This window comes from Sceloporus occidentalis, unplaced genomic scaffold, assembly GCF_023333645.1.
Source record: "Sceloporus occidentalis isolate IW3139 unplaced genomic scaffold, rSceOcc1.0.p SCAF_45, whole genome shotgun sequence".
Classification (NCBI taxonomy): Eukaryota; Metazoa; Chordata; class Lepidosauria; order Squamata; family Phrynosomatidae; genus Sceloporus; species Sceloporus occidentalis.
In genome coordinates, this window is record NW_028317025.1 from 7970077 (window position 1) to 7984838 (window position 14762).

The window sequence follows — 14762 nt, forward strand, 5'->3', positions numbered from 1 at the left end:
ATGTAAAGACTGAAACCTTAATCAGTCCTTGGTCTTGTGCTTACTTTTCTAATACGATCTACAATTGTTTTAGTATTTTTTTAAGCCCTGCCCTTCCCTGCTTTATATTATTTCTTACATTTCTTAGTTTAGAAATTACTTGTCACCTTAATGTCATCTAAAACACCAATTTCACTTCCCATTGTAATATAAATTAAAACACTTTCAATGTTTACTATCACCACCATTACAATTTACATAATCAAACTTAAGCCACTGATATTTTTACATACCTTCAAATGTCACAAGAAAGTAAAATGACGGATCCATTCTTGATGTTAACATCTTTAATGATTTCATATTCCCCCAACTGCCGTCCATTGTAATAGAAGTGCTTTTTCCAGGAAGTGACCCCTTGTTTAACCAGGTGCACTCGGAGGTCTTTAATAGTTTCTGTCGGCCTAACTGTTACAGGAAACATTTGACGGTCTTCTGGCAAATGAACTATGATCTCATATCTGACCCAATGAAAAGATAATCTTCGCAATTTATCCATATTAACATGTTGAAGCCATTTTAAAAAACGCACATAAGACAGATCATGTAAGAGAAACAGAACAAATTCATTTCCTGACTTTCTTGCAAAACTGGTCTTGCTCACATTCTTTATACATTCTCACACTCATAGAAAGTCAAGCACATAAGCATGTGCAATCCTGCAAAAAGACAGCTTCACATGTGTGTAATCAAGAACTTGTACTTCTGCACTGATACATGCCCACAAATGAGATTGAAAATAGTGATACACTCAATGTAAACCGCACAAAAATGTCATACAATGCCAACTACGTATAACAAATTCACAAAGTTGTCAAATGTATCAAAATATGTATCAAAACAACAGTATATGTTTTAACAAATAGAACAAGCCTGGATTCTAACCATAAGAGTCTATGTGCTTGTCATGGAAATTATGTGGCCAAAAATCTTTTTCTTTCCCCCTTTCTCTCTCTGTCTCACCCTTTTGTCTCTCTCTCACCTCTTCTAGTATATCCTCTCTCTCCTGTTCACTCCCCTCCTCCCATCCCCAAGTCACAAATCTCCTTAACTATATTCTATTATTTATTTATTTATTTTTCTCAACTCATCCAACTAATGTTGCCACTTAGGGGGATATAAATTCCTTCTTGACTCCAAAATGCAATCAGATTTATCAGCTTTCTCCTTGAATCAAGAATGCAAAAAAACAGAATGTTGCAGAATCTTGTAATACCTTTTTTATTGGACTAACAGTATTTAAAATAATAGACGAGCTTTCGGGAGGCCTCCCTTTATCAAGTCAAAAGCAATTCTGACCAAGCAAGTGAAAAACACAGTTTAAAACTGACCAGTACATGTTCTGATACAGGGTTAAAACAGGGGTTAAAACAACAAGGTAGAGAATTTGCAGACAAAAAACTAAGAGGGTCGTAAATAGTAAATAGTGGCATATACTGCACAGATAAGGCTAGGGGGGGCAGGGGTAAGTGTAGGAGAGAGAAACGAAGAGAAAGAAAAAAATAATAATAAAAAACACAGGTTATAGGAAGTTTTGATAGTGTGCTAAGAAGCTCAAATCCACATTAATCCTTTTTTTATGATTGTAAAAAATTATTATTTTTTTTCTTTCTCTTCGTCTCTCTCTCCAGAGATAAAATAGAGTTCGCAGGAATCCAAGATCTGAAAACTTTCTTTGTCCTAGGGATGAGCATAAGCACTTAGCAACAGTGCCCATTCTTCCCTCCTTGATTATTGGGTGCTTGCCAATGGCGGTTTCTCTTACACGTGCTCACTGCGGTTTCTCTTACACGTGGACTGCATTAAGCTTTTCCTTCTCGTCTTTACTTCCTTTAGCTACCATTACATAAGTTATGGTGGGTAAAAGGTGATGGAAACCCTTCCACTTAAATTTAAGGGGTAGTAGAAGTATTATTAAACACTCATCTACAGACACCAGACAAGCCAGAAGGCTTGTTTTTCCCACAGAAATCTCATGATGGTTCGACAACCACAAGGGATTCTGGGTAGGCGCATGCAAATAAGGTTAACAATTATCACCTTTGCCTCTATATCCACTTTATACATGGATCCCTTGAAAGTAATTGCCCGCTGTACAAGACAGCCTTTAGACAAAACTCGGGAAGAGGTACAATAGCCAGATCACCACTCATGGACAGCTGTTTCGTCCTTCATGGGACTCGTCACCCTGAGGTCGTCATGCTGACGAGTCCCATGAAGGACGAAACAGCTGTCCATGAGTGGTGATCTGGCTATTGTACCTCTTCCCGAGTTTTGTCTAACCTTATTTGCATGTGCCTACCCAGAATCCCTTGTGGTTGTCGAACCATCATGAGATTTCTGTGGGAAAAACAAGCCTTCTGGCTTGTCTGGTGTCTGTAGATGAGTGTTTAATAATACTTCTACTTCCTTTAGCTACAATCGTCTTCTAAAACAGGACCAGCAATACAAGGACCAGCCTAAATAGGAAAATCTGAAGATAGAACTAATGTTATTTTTTGTTCAAAAATAGATGTTTGCATGATATGCTTTCTATTTACATTATTGCACTCAAATGGACATTTTGGATCCTACATATCCCTGTCTCATGGTTCCATTAACAATAAAGTCCTTGACCTTTACTGGTCTTACAGTCTGTTATCTCAAAGCACTTTTGTCCTTATATTATTCTAAGTTATGTACACACTGGTTGGGATAAAATAATCTTTAATTTTCAGTTTTAAAATCTGAGGCAATTGGAACTTCCACACGCAGCAAAGCGAGAGCATTTATCTTACAGGCAAGACACTCAGGGAGGCTCCTCAATACAGACCAGCTGTTGCTAGGTAGCTGTGCTCATTCCTAGGAGAAAGTTTGCAGATCATAGGTTTCTGCAAACTATTTGGTTCTATCATTTATGTGCCTGTATGTTGTTTTTCTAAAGAAATATCCAGTCCATTTTTGAGGGCATAAATTGTATTTGATAGCACCACCTCTCTTGGAAGTGAATTCCATATGTTTATTGTCCTTACTGTAAAGAATGCCTTCTTCATTCATTTATTGTCTATATTTTCATTTTGTCTATATATTGTCTATTGTCTATATCTTCACTCTTCCAGTCTCAGGGGATGACCTCTTGTCCTTTGTACATTTCTGGAGAACTCTATATTTGCCCTGCGCATATTTATACAATGTTTTAATATCCCTTATAAGATGCTGTTTTTCTACCTTATAATATATATGGGGGACGTATCCATAAATACGAATTATGCTGTTGTAGATATTCCAGATACAGAATTTATACCAAGAGGGGAGGATGTTTGTGTAGATAGATAGAAGGGTGGTTAGTGGGGTTAAAGATAGTAGTAGCAAAAAGAATAAGGTTGTACCTGATGCAGATTGTTTTCATGAGAAAATAACTGATGGCAAACTAAATTGTCTACTAGCTAATGGCTAATAATGGAGAATTAGAGGTAGTTGCATATCAGGAATATTTTGATATAATTGGCATTACGGAAACTTGGTGGGAGGAATCCCACGACTGGACAGTTAATTTAAAAGGCTATACACTGTTCTGGAGGGACAGAGGCATTGGGAAAGGGGGAGGTGTGTATACCTTTATGTTAAGCCAGAGTTAGTGCCTCGTATTAAGGATTCTGTATGTCAGATTACTGACAATGTGGAAGCATTCATTAATTTTGAGAGTTTGCTACAAGCCCCTGAACCGCGACCAGGATATGGAAGATCAGCTTTTTTTACAAATTGAAAAAGCTGCACAGCAGGGTAATGTTTTAGTCATGGGGGGTTTTAATAACCCTGACATTGACTGGTATATTGGGGCTAGTAATTCAGTGAAAGGGAGGAGATTTTTGAACTTGTTGCATGACAACTACATGTCTCAGTTAGTAGAGGCACCTACTAGAGAGGAGGCTTATTTGGATCTTCTGTTAACGAACATCGTGGAGCTGTTTTCAAATTCGTGAGCAATTGGGAAGTAGTGATCATAATTTGGTGCAGTTTGAAATGAATTGTAAAAAGCAAACTGCTGTAAATGCTGTCACCAAGACACTTAACTTTAAAAAAGCAAATGTTAACAAGTTAAGGACATGCTTGCAGAGAATTAATTGGAATGACCTCTTTGTCCAAAGAGATACAGAGGACAAGTGGACACTTCAAAAATATATTTCTATACATGTACCATTAGGAAGTAAATCCACAAGAAACTAAAACCAATGTGGATAAATAAAAGTGTTAATCAGGTAATGAAAAAAAAGAAAATGGCATTTAAACTGTTCAAGTCAGAGGGCTCAGTGGCATCATATGTCAAGTATAAAGATGCCAACAGAGCTTGCAAAAGGGCTATTAGACTGGCTAAATTTAACAATGAGAAGATGATAGCCAATGAGAGCAGAACAAATTCAAAAAGATTTTTTAAGTACATGCCACAAAATGTAGGAGTGATAATGTAGGTGTTTTGAAATCTGGAGATGGTAAGTTAATTAGTGAGGATCAGGAAAAGGCAGCAATACTAAATGCCTTTTTTCCTCTGTAGACAACAAACAAGAGCCACAACCTGCTGATTGGCAATTTAGCAGTACAGAAACCTTAAATCAATCCTGGGAATGGCTGACTCAAGATAAAGTTTTTAAACATTTAAGTAAACTTAAAGAAGACAAAGCTCCAGGGCCAGATGGGATACACCCGAGGATACTACAGGAAGTTAGTCAATAAATAGCCAGACCAACGGATTGGCGGAAAGCTGATGTGGTTCCCATTCTTAAAAAAGGTTCCAAATCTGTGCCTGGGAACTACAGACCTGTAAGCTTAACATCTGTGGTGGGGAAATTAGAAATTGGCTTAGTGACATGGTGCAAAGAGTTGTTGTTAATGGTAAATTCTCAAGCTGGACAACTGTGGTAAGTGGGGTGCGGGTGCCTTGGGGTTCTGTTTTAGGTCCAGTTCCCTTTAACTTATTTATTAATGATCTTGAAACAGATAGTCACTTGTCTGTGTTTGCTGATGACACAAAATTAGGTAAGGTTATAAAGCCTGACCAGGATGTAGCGTCTCTTCAGAATGATTTGGATAAACTAGGGGACTGGTCACAAAAGTGAGATTCAATATAGATAAGTGTAAGGTAACGTACCAAAAATAAGTATGCAACTTACCCTCTTAAGGGCATTGCATTGGGAAAAGGAGAAAATGAGAAGGACTTAGGTATAATTGTAGACCATAGACTTAGCAACAAAGTGCAGTGCCAGTCAGCAGTTGCAAAAGCCAGTAAGGTTTAAAAAATATAATTTTACCTCTTTATAAAGCAATGGTGAGGCCTCACCTTGAATATGCAGTGCAATTTTGGGCACCAATTTTTAAGAAGGATGCTATAGAGCTGGAGAAAGAGGAGGGCTACAAAGTTAATTAGAGGAATAGAGAATTTTAGTTATGAAGAAAGACTAGAAAAACTGATCACATTGTATAAGTCAGGGGCGTCCAAGGTGCGGCCCGCGTGAGATCGGCAGCCAGGATCACAAGAGCCCTGCTGCTTACTTGTGGGAGGGTCTATTCTCTGCTTCAGTCCTGCTTCCTCTGTGGGGAGAACTAGGGAGGCCGCGCCCCCTGCTGATGTCTGTGAGCGGCATCGAGAGCTGTAGAGCAGGTAAGGGGGTGGGGTAGGTTGTGTGAATGAGTATGTCTGATTGAGGGAATGAGTCTGTGAATGAATTAATTTGTGTGTGTGTGATAGCATGGATGTGTAAGTGCTGGAACCTAGGCATGATGGGACTGTGATTGCTGTTAGCAATCACACTCCTATCATGCCAAGTCAGCCAGTACATGCTGAAACCTGGCTAGCTGCCCCCCTTGTGTATTGATGCTGCCAGCAGTATGGGGTCTGCACTTACAGCCACCCTGTACCAGCACGTATTGGCTGACTTGGGATGATAGGAATGTGATTGCTAACAGCTAACAGCAATCTGCTAACAGCAATCACAGTCCCATCATGCCTACGTTCCAGCATTTACTGGTTGCCTGGGTATAAAAAGAGTGTGTTTGCTGTTAGCAATCACACTCCTATCATGCCAAGTCATATTGATTTTTTTTTGTCCAATTGTGGTGTGTTACTTTTAATAAAAGTGTGGTTACACACTAAAATAGGACAAAAAATACAATGCCCAGCCAACCAGTACATGCTGGAATCTGGGTATGCCTGAGATTGCTGTTAACAATCATAATATATCATTTTTTTGTACAATTTTGGTGTGTCTTACTTTTATTAAAAGTGTGGGGGGGGTCACTTTCAGTTTCGGCTAAGTGAACCCTGAATTTTCGGTTTTGGTCCAGAATTTTCATTTTAGTGCATCCCTAAAATAAATAGAACTATTTTATTTTTTTACTTATCCAGAATCCTGAATTTGTAGGCCCAGAAATCCCAGAAATCAGTGAGAGGAAAAGTAAAGGTTTTGTGTAATTTACTTTATTTTAATCTGCATATTTTATTAAAGGCCATATTTTCTCTCAGTGAAAAATGAGTGCGGCCCTCGCACATATACAATTCTGATGAAGTGGCCCACTGCAGAAAAAACTTTGACACCCCTGGTATAAGTACATACAAGGTCAGTATAAACAGCTCTCTAGTGATCTATTCACCAAAAGACACGGGGTCATCAGTTGAGACTTGAGGAAAGGAGATTTCAGCATCAGAATAGGAAAGGGTTCTACACAGTAAGAACAAGGGTGTTGTGCAATCTAACTCTGTGGCATAATTGGTAATTGCCCCAAATAGGGTTTTTTTGCCTTGTTTTGGGTCAACTTTAGAACTAGGTATGTGTAAAAGGTTGAACTTGATGGAATGAAGTCTTTTTTTTTTTTTACTTTTTTTATTAATTCATATATGAAAATATATAAATAGAATTGTGAAGAAAGTCCAGACAAAATACAAAGATCAGGTAGCAGCTACACAATATCACATAAAATCTTTATAGAACCAGTATCAACTGGACTTCTGTTAGAGAAACATTCATACATCCATACAACCAAGACACAGACAATCAGCAGCAGCACCCAAAAGCAGAGGGCACCCAAAAGCTAATTCTCGGATGTAACGGGAAGGTCACTGGCGCACTAAACCCATAGGGGTGTAGTCCTAAGAATTGATAAAGGACCATCTATAAAGATCATTAGGTTTGGTATATTCAAACCAGGGAGACCATATATCGTTATATTTGTAAAGAGTAAGATTCAAAGAGTAAAAATAACATTCCATGTTTGATCGGAATGAAATTTGGTTCATAATCTCAATTCAAGCGGGGCCTTCCTCTTTGCGCCAACATCTAGCGAGACAGATTTTTATAGCAAGCAATATGTTGACTGCCAAAAGCTTCGAGGAATAGCTTGAAGTAGGTAAATCCAAATGAAAGAGCCAAGTTTGAGAATGAAGGGCAATATTGGCTCTAAATATATAAGAGAGAAGTTTAGTAGTTTCTAGCTTAATATTTGCCAATTTGCTACATGTCCACCAAATATGGGAGTGGGTCCCTTCTGCTCGGCCACATCTCCAACAGACGCTGGAACCTGAGTTATGAAACTTACTTAAGTGAGAGGGAACCAAGTACTATCGGTGGAGAAGTTTATAAAACGTTTCATGTAAACTAACTGAGTGAACTACCTTCCTAACTCGTAGCCATACGTTAGACCAGCACTCCATGGGAAAAGAGATCTTACATTCACTCTGCCGTTTCTCTATTGAAGAAGGTAAAAAATCATTTTTATGGGTATCTAAGTATCGTGTCACTTTGGAAATGAGATTAGTTTTATGATGTTTATTTAAGAATACATCCAATTCTGATGGTGGAAAAATTCTTATCTTATAAAATGCTTATAAAAATAGGTCCTTATCTGCTAAGGGAAATCTAGTCTGAATTTCAGCAAAGCTCAGAACAGAATCATTCGATTTTAAATCGCCAAATGTGAGGATACCACTAGAGATCCAGTTTGTTAAATCTATATCTTGAATAAAGTATTTGAGTACATTTATAGGCGTATAAACAGTGAATTCCTCTTGTATACTAAAAAGGCCCTGATCTTAAAACTATTTTTTATTGCATCAGTTATAATAGGGTTAGTAAATTTTTGTTGTCTAGAAATAGAAGGGTTAAGCCAAAAAGACTGAATCATTCATATTCATTCATCTGATTGCGTTAGCAATAAATCCAACCCAATTTTTTGTCTTTTTTAACATCCCAATGAAGTACATGGATAAACATTGAGGCTTCATGTAGCGTTCTTATATCTGGGAAGCCTAAACCCAGGTATCTACAGCTTCTTGTAATTATTTATTGACTGATTCTAGGTTTCCCAGATTTACGCCTTTATCCACGACACTTCCATTCCTCAACCTTTTATTGAGATTGACATTAGGAACAATTCAATTCAATTCAAAATCTCCTCCAATTAGTAAGGTACCTTTCTTAATTTCATCTGTCCTCGCAATAAGTGAGGTCAGAAATTTCACAGGATAATCATTGGGGGCATAAAGATTAACCAAAGTAAAAAATTAATCATCCAATTTGCATATAAGAATAATATATCTACCACTGGAATCAAACTCGTGGTGGACATACTCAAATTGTCTCTAGAGACAATTATAGCAATGCCTCTTCTTTTTTTCGTTCAATAGATTTGCAAAGTACACAATAGGGTATTTCTTGAACTTCTTATTTCAATGCGTCTCTTGAACAAAACATACAGTTATCTTTTCTTTAACGCCTTCCAAATTTAGTCTAACAAAAAAAGTAAACATTGTTCGCATCCACTGCGCGGTTTCGCCATGATTATTTTTCTGAGCAGATGTGTGAAAAAACAACACAGGTCTTGATTTGTGTCCAGTAACACGCCCTGAGTACAGCGATACCCCACATGCATAGATAAGTCATGTTTCTCAGACATTGTGGAGTCAAAACTGGAATGTGCGCATTTCAATTTTTAAACTTTTTTAAATATTTACTTGTAAATGACAAGTTTAGGCCGCTGACATTGATCAGGGAGACCGATCAATAATCCAACATCGAGGCATTACAGCAATGCCGTTTAACCCCTTCGTGACAAAGGCTGATTTTACTTTTTGTACCCTTCGTGACAATGGCCGTTTTAACATTTCTGCGCTGCTCGTGTTTAGTTGTAATTTTCTTCTTTCCCGTTTACTGAACCCACACACATTAGATATTGTTTTTTTCAGGACAAGAAGGGCTTTCTTTAGATGACATTGTTTTGATTGTATCATATTATTTACTACTAAAAAAAGTATAAAATATGGTGAAAAATTTAGAAAAAAATGACTGTTTCTAACTTTTAGTTGAAAAATCTTTTACTCATCTATAAAAGGTAATGAAAAAACCTGCTAAATGGATTCTACTATTTGTCCTGAGTTTAGAAATACCCAATGTTTTTATGTTTTTTTGCTTTTTTCTACCCATTATGGGGCAATAAGTACAGGTAGCGTTTTGCTATTTCAAAGCCATTTTTTCCAAATCTGGTAATTCTTCCCCTCATGTGCCATTTCGGGTATCTTTGAACCCGGCCAATGCAATTTACCCCATCAAGTCATATATTTTTGAAAACTAGACAGCCCAGGGGATTCCAAATGCTAGTATTTTAACTCTTTCCATGCACCATATCTACCACCAGTTTTTGTCAAACTTTGTGGTAGTCATTTTTTTGCATTTGTTTTGTCACACACATTTTACTTCAGGTATGAATTAAAAGGTTCTCGTTTATGTCACTATCACAAAACACCCCAATATGTGTTCAGCAACATCTCCTGAGTACAGCGATACCTCACATGAATGATTTTGCCTGGCTGTTTGGGGGCAAAAGGGCCACATTTGGGGCATGCGCATTTTTCAATGTTGAACTTTGGCATTTGGGGATCCACTGCCCATGCCCCATTTGGTACATCTTTGAGCCGGGCCATTTCAGTGTGCCCAATAAACCCATATATTTTTGAAAACTAGACACCCCAGGGTATTTCAAATGCTAGTATTTTAACTCTTTCCATGCACCATATCTACCACCAGTCTTTGTCAAACTTTGTGGTAGTCATTTTTTTGCATTTGGTTTTCCACACACATTTTACTTCAGGTATGAATTAAAAAGTTCTCGTATATGTCACTATCACAAAACACCCCAATATGTGTTCAGCAACATCTCCTGAGTACAGCGATACCTCACATGAAGGATTTTGCCTGGCCGTTTGGGGGCAAAAGGGCCACATTTGGGGCATGCGCATTTTTCAATGTTGAACTTTGGCATTTGGGGATCCACTGCCCATGCCCTATTTGGTACATCTTTGAGCCGGGCCATTTCAGTGTGCCCAACAAAACCATATATTTTTCAAAACTAGACACCACAGGGTATTTTAAATGCTGGTATTTTAACTCTTTGCATGCACACATTTTACCACCAGCATGTTTTCAAAGTTTGCAGTAGTATTTTTGTGTGTATTTTTCCCACACACACCTACTTTATGTATGAATTTACAGCTCCTGGTATATGCCGCTGTCACACGACACCCCATAATGTGTTCAGCAACATCTCCTGAGTGCAGTGATATCCCACATGCATGGGTGTGTCATTTTTGTGGGAACTAAAAGGCCACATTTGGTACGTGTGCATTTTTCGAATTGGAAATTAGGTGTGTGGCCATCCTTCCCCCGGTGTTAATTGGGACGTTGTTGAACCTGGCCAATTCAATTTACCCCATCAAATCATACCTTTTTTAAAAGTAGACACCCCACGGGCATTTAATATGCCAGTATTTTAACTCTTTCCATGCGAGAATTGTTTTAAGCTAATATGCTAATTTTAGGACTTGCTCTCAAAAATATATTTTTTATATATATATATATTTTTTTTGTCTTTTTAAAAAAAAAATTTTAACATTTTTTTTCAACTTGGAGGTTCCCCTGATAGTGACATCAGTGGGAAATGATTTTTACATTTTACTAGTTTTTTACTATTTTTTTTCTAATTATTATAAATTTTATTTTATTTTTTAATTTATTTTTACTAATCACACTGTGATTAGAAAGCTGGCTTCCATTGACTTGCATGGTGAATGCAGTACCTGTATTCAACCTGCAAGTGGAGCCAAAGTTCTCTAGATGGTCTGGACCGTCTAGCAAACTTTTAAAATTTGTTTGTTCCTGTTACAGGGCAGCGGCCATCTTGCTTGATGGCGAAGATCATCGGCAGCTGCGGCTGTGACCGCTCTCCGGAGCGGTCACAGCCCATCGAAAGGTAAGTGTTTGGTGTCGCTGGATGCCTCCTGATCGAGGCATTCCAGCGACACCATTTAAGTTTAGGAGGCGATCGTCGATCGCCTCCTAAACGCTTTTAATACGGGCGTCCGCCGCCATACAAAGTATGGCGGATGTTGACGCCCCGTGGAGGGGCCAGAGATGGCCCCTTCGTTCCGATAGCGGCGTTGCTGAATGCCTCGAGGTCGAGGCATTCAGCAACGTTTTTTGGGTGCAGAAAGCGAAAACAGATCGCTTTCTGCACCCGTTTAAAGACGTGCCGGTCCTGGCACGTCAATTGTCGTAAAGCACATGCTTTTCCGTGTCGTGCCAGGACCGGCAATTGTCGTTAAGGGGTTAAGCGAGGAAAGCGATTGTTGATCACTTTCTAAGCTTTTTTAATTTAATGACGGTTGAGGACCGTTAAAGGTCATTAACAGACCGTTTTTGCGTGACGGCCCTGAACCGTCAAAGGTCGGTAAGGGGTTACATCCCATGGTTTATCTGTTATATTTGGGCCACTTGGTCAGGGTAGTCCGTGCAGACTTTCAAAGGGAAAACTACCCAGCTTATCTTCGTTAATCATTGTCGAGACCTGTTTCTAACAGAATGTGCCTAATTGATCGTTAGAAACAGTCTCTGGGATTCCTCTTATATGTAGATTTCTCCTCCTCCAGGTCTGCCACTGAGTTCCATCTTATTTAAATCTTCTTTCAATAATTTATTGTTCAGTAGTAAATGTTCCAATTCACTTCTCAAAAACTGTGATTCATTAGTGAGTTTATTCATATTCTTTGATATTAGTTGAATCTCATGCTTCAGCTCTGCCAAATTCTACTTAAAATCTCCTTTAATTTGCTCACAAAGATTCTCTAATGCTCTCATTAAGGTATTGCTACATAAAGAATCCGGGGGATCATTCAAACCGGGATCTAAGTTGGTTCTCTCAGCGTTTGCCATTAAACCTGGAAGGGATTTCCTTGTTGTGTTACCAAACTTTGGTGGGTAATATCCACTTATTCCACTCATTGTCCTGGGATTTTGAGCCTTTTCTCTATCTCTTTCCTTATCCCTCTCTCTCTCTCTCTCTCTCTCTCTCTCTTTTTTTTCAAAAGGCATTTAGTGGGTTTTCAAAAGTATTCTTCAAACAATCAAAATAGGTCAGGTATATACCGTATTGACTCAAATATAGGCCGCACCCTTAGTTTGGTGCCATTTAAAAGATTTTTTTTTTTTAAATGTTTTATTTTTTTACATTTAATGTTAGGTAAGGAGGGTGGGAGCCTCCTACCAAACTTTAGTTTTGCAACATTGATGTAAATGCAGCAGGCGTGACCTCCACTTCCTGCACCAGTCTGCCTCATCTACATCAACATTGAGAATCAACAATCAGGGAAGAACTAAAGTTTTTCCTCGCCTTACCGGGGGACCACATTGTTGCTGCACCGCACTACCGAAAACGCTCTACAGTCTTCTGATCCAGGCTTTCAGACGGGAGAAGGTAAAAATGCTAAACACCGATTTTAGGCCGCACCCCCACTTTAAAGATTTAAATTATGGGGAAAAAGTGCGGCCTAAATGGTAATTATGATAAACTTTACCAAAACATTTAAAATATAAAACAATATAGCTAGTACAATGCCAACATTATTCGACACACACACACATCTATACATACACACCAATTCATAGTTACAGACATTGAAAATGATCATATCTACCAGTCTTGACTGAGATCTCCAGATGCTCATGTATACATGAGCACGATCTAATCTACCAGTCCTGATGTCCAGGTGCTGTATTACTCATCTAAACTAACCGGCCTTTGATATGGAAGAAAGTCCTAATTGGGCTTAATGGGGAGACACTGGACTGGTGGTGGTTGTTGGTGGTATGCTATGTTTGTATCATCTTAAGTTGTTTCCAGAAAAGGCTTCCTCCTATCATCCCTTGGCGTATTTACAACCTTAGGACAATACAGCTATAGACCTACTGCCCCGATATGGACACAGCTTGAATTTTACAGCCTATTCCTTCGAAGTTGAGGTTTTACCACTGACTTCTAGAGGCGAGATGATGTCCTCCTATGAAATCAATACTTTGTTTTATACATGTCAATATCGTATTGATCTTTGCAGCTACTTACTGGCATTGCACACGGCTGCCAAGTCTGTGGACTATAATTATTCCTAAATGCTTCTCATTAGTGGGTTTTTTCCCACAGGGAGATACCATTTAACCCCTTAAGGACCAGGCTGTGTTTGACCTTTTGTACCATTGGGACCGAGGCTGTTTTAACATTTTTGTTAAACATTTTTCGTATTTAGATGTAAATTTTCTCCTCACTCATTTAGAGTACCCATGCAAGATATATATTGCTTTTTTCAGGACAAGAAGGGCTTTCTTTAGATACAATAGCTTTGATAAAATATGATGAAAAATTAAAAAAAAAAACATTTTGACTTTTACCCGAAAAATATTTTACTCATCAAAAAAAAGCTAATGAAAAAACCTGCCAAGTAGATTCTACTATTCGTCCTGAAACACCCAATACTTTTAGGGTTTTTTCTGCACGTTATTGGGCAATAAGTAGCGTTTTGCTATTTTAAAACCATTTTTTTTTCCCCCAAAGCTGGTCATTCCGTACCATGTGCTATTTCTATTTCGGGTATCTTTGAAGCTGGCCAATGCAATTTACCCCATCAAACCATATATTTTTGAAAACAAGATTTATTTTGTGTTTTTTTTAATCACTAAAATTGCGCTTCAGGCATGGATTTACAGCTCCTGGTATACATCACAAGACCCCAATCTGTGTTCAGCAACATCTCCCAAGTACAGAGACAAAACCATGCATGGGTTTGTTGGGTTGTTTGGGAGGTAAAACATCACATTTAGGAAGTGCGCATTTTTTAACTTGGTCCTACTGCCCCCATGTCCTAATAGGGCCATCTTTGAAGCTAGCCAATTAAATTTACCCCATCAAACCATATATTTTTGAAAACTAGACACCCCAAGGTATTTCAAATGCTAGCATTTTAACCCTTTCCATGCTTGAGAGTCTACCACCAGCCTTTGCCAAAGTTTGTGGTAGTAATTATTTTTGTATTTTTTCCCACACAAATTGTACTTCAGGTATAAAATTTATAGCTCCAGGTATACATCAGTATCAAACAACACCCCAATGTGTGTTCAGCAACATCTCCCAAGTACAGTGATACCACACATTCATGGGTTTGTCTGGTGTTTGGGGTTAAAAGGCCATTATAAGACGACCCTGATTATAAGACGACCCCCCAAATCTGAATATTAATTTAGGAAAAAAAGAAAAAGCCTGAATATAAGACGACCCTATAGGAAAAAAAGTTACCAGTACATGTTAATTTATCTAAATTATTTTTCTTTAATAAAAGCTATGATTGAGAAAAATGTTGGTTTTATTTCCTTCTATTTTCC

The 14762-nt window shown here is 38.2% G+C and overlaps 1 pseudogene; it reads right to left on the reverse strand.

Annotated features, from left to right (window-relative positions):
* Window positions 1–274: 274 nt before the first annotated feature.
* LOC149289549 (ubiquitin domain-containing protein TINCR pseudogene) lies at window positions 275–535 on the reverse strand (annotated as a pseudogene).
* Between the last annotated feature and the right edge of the window lie 14227 nt (window positions 536–14762).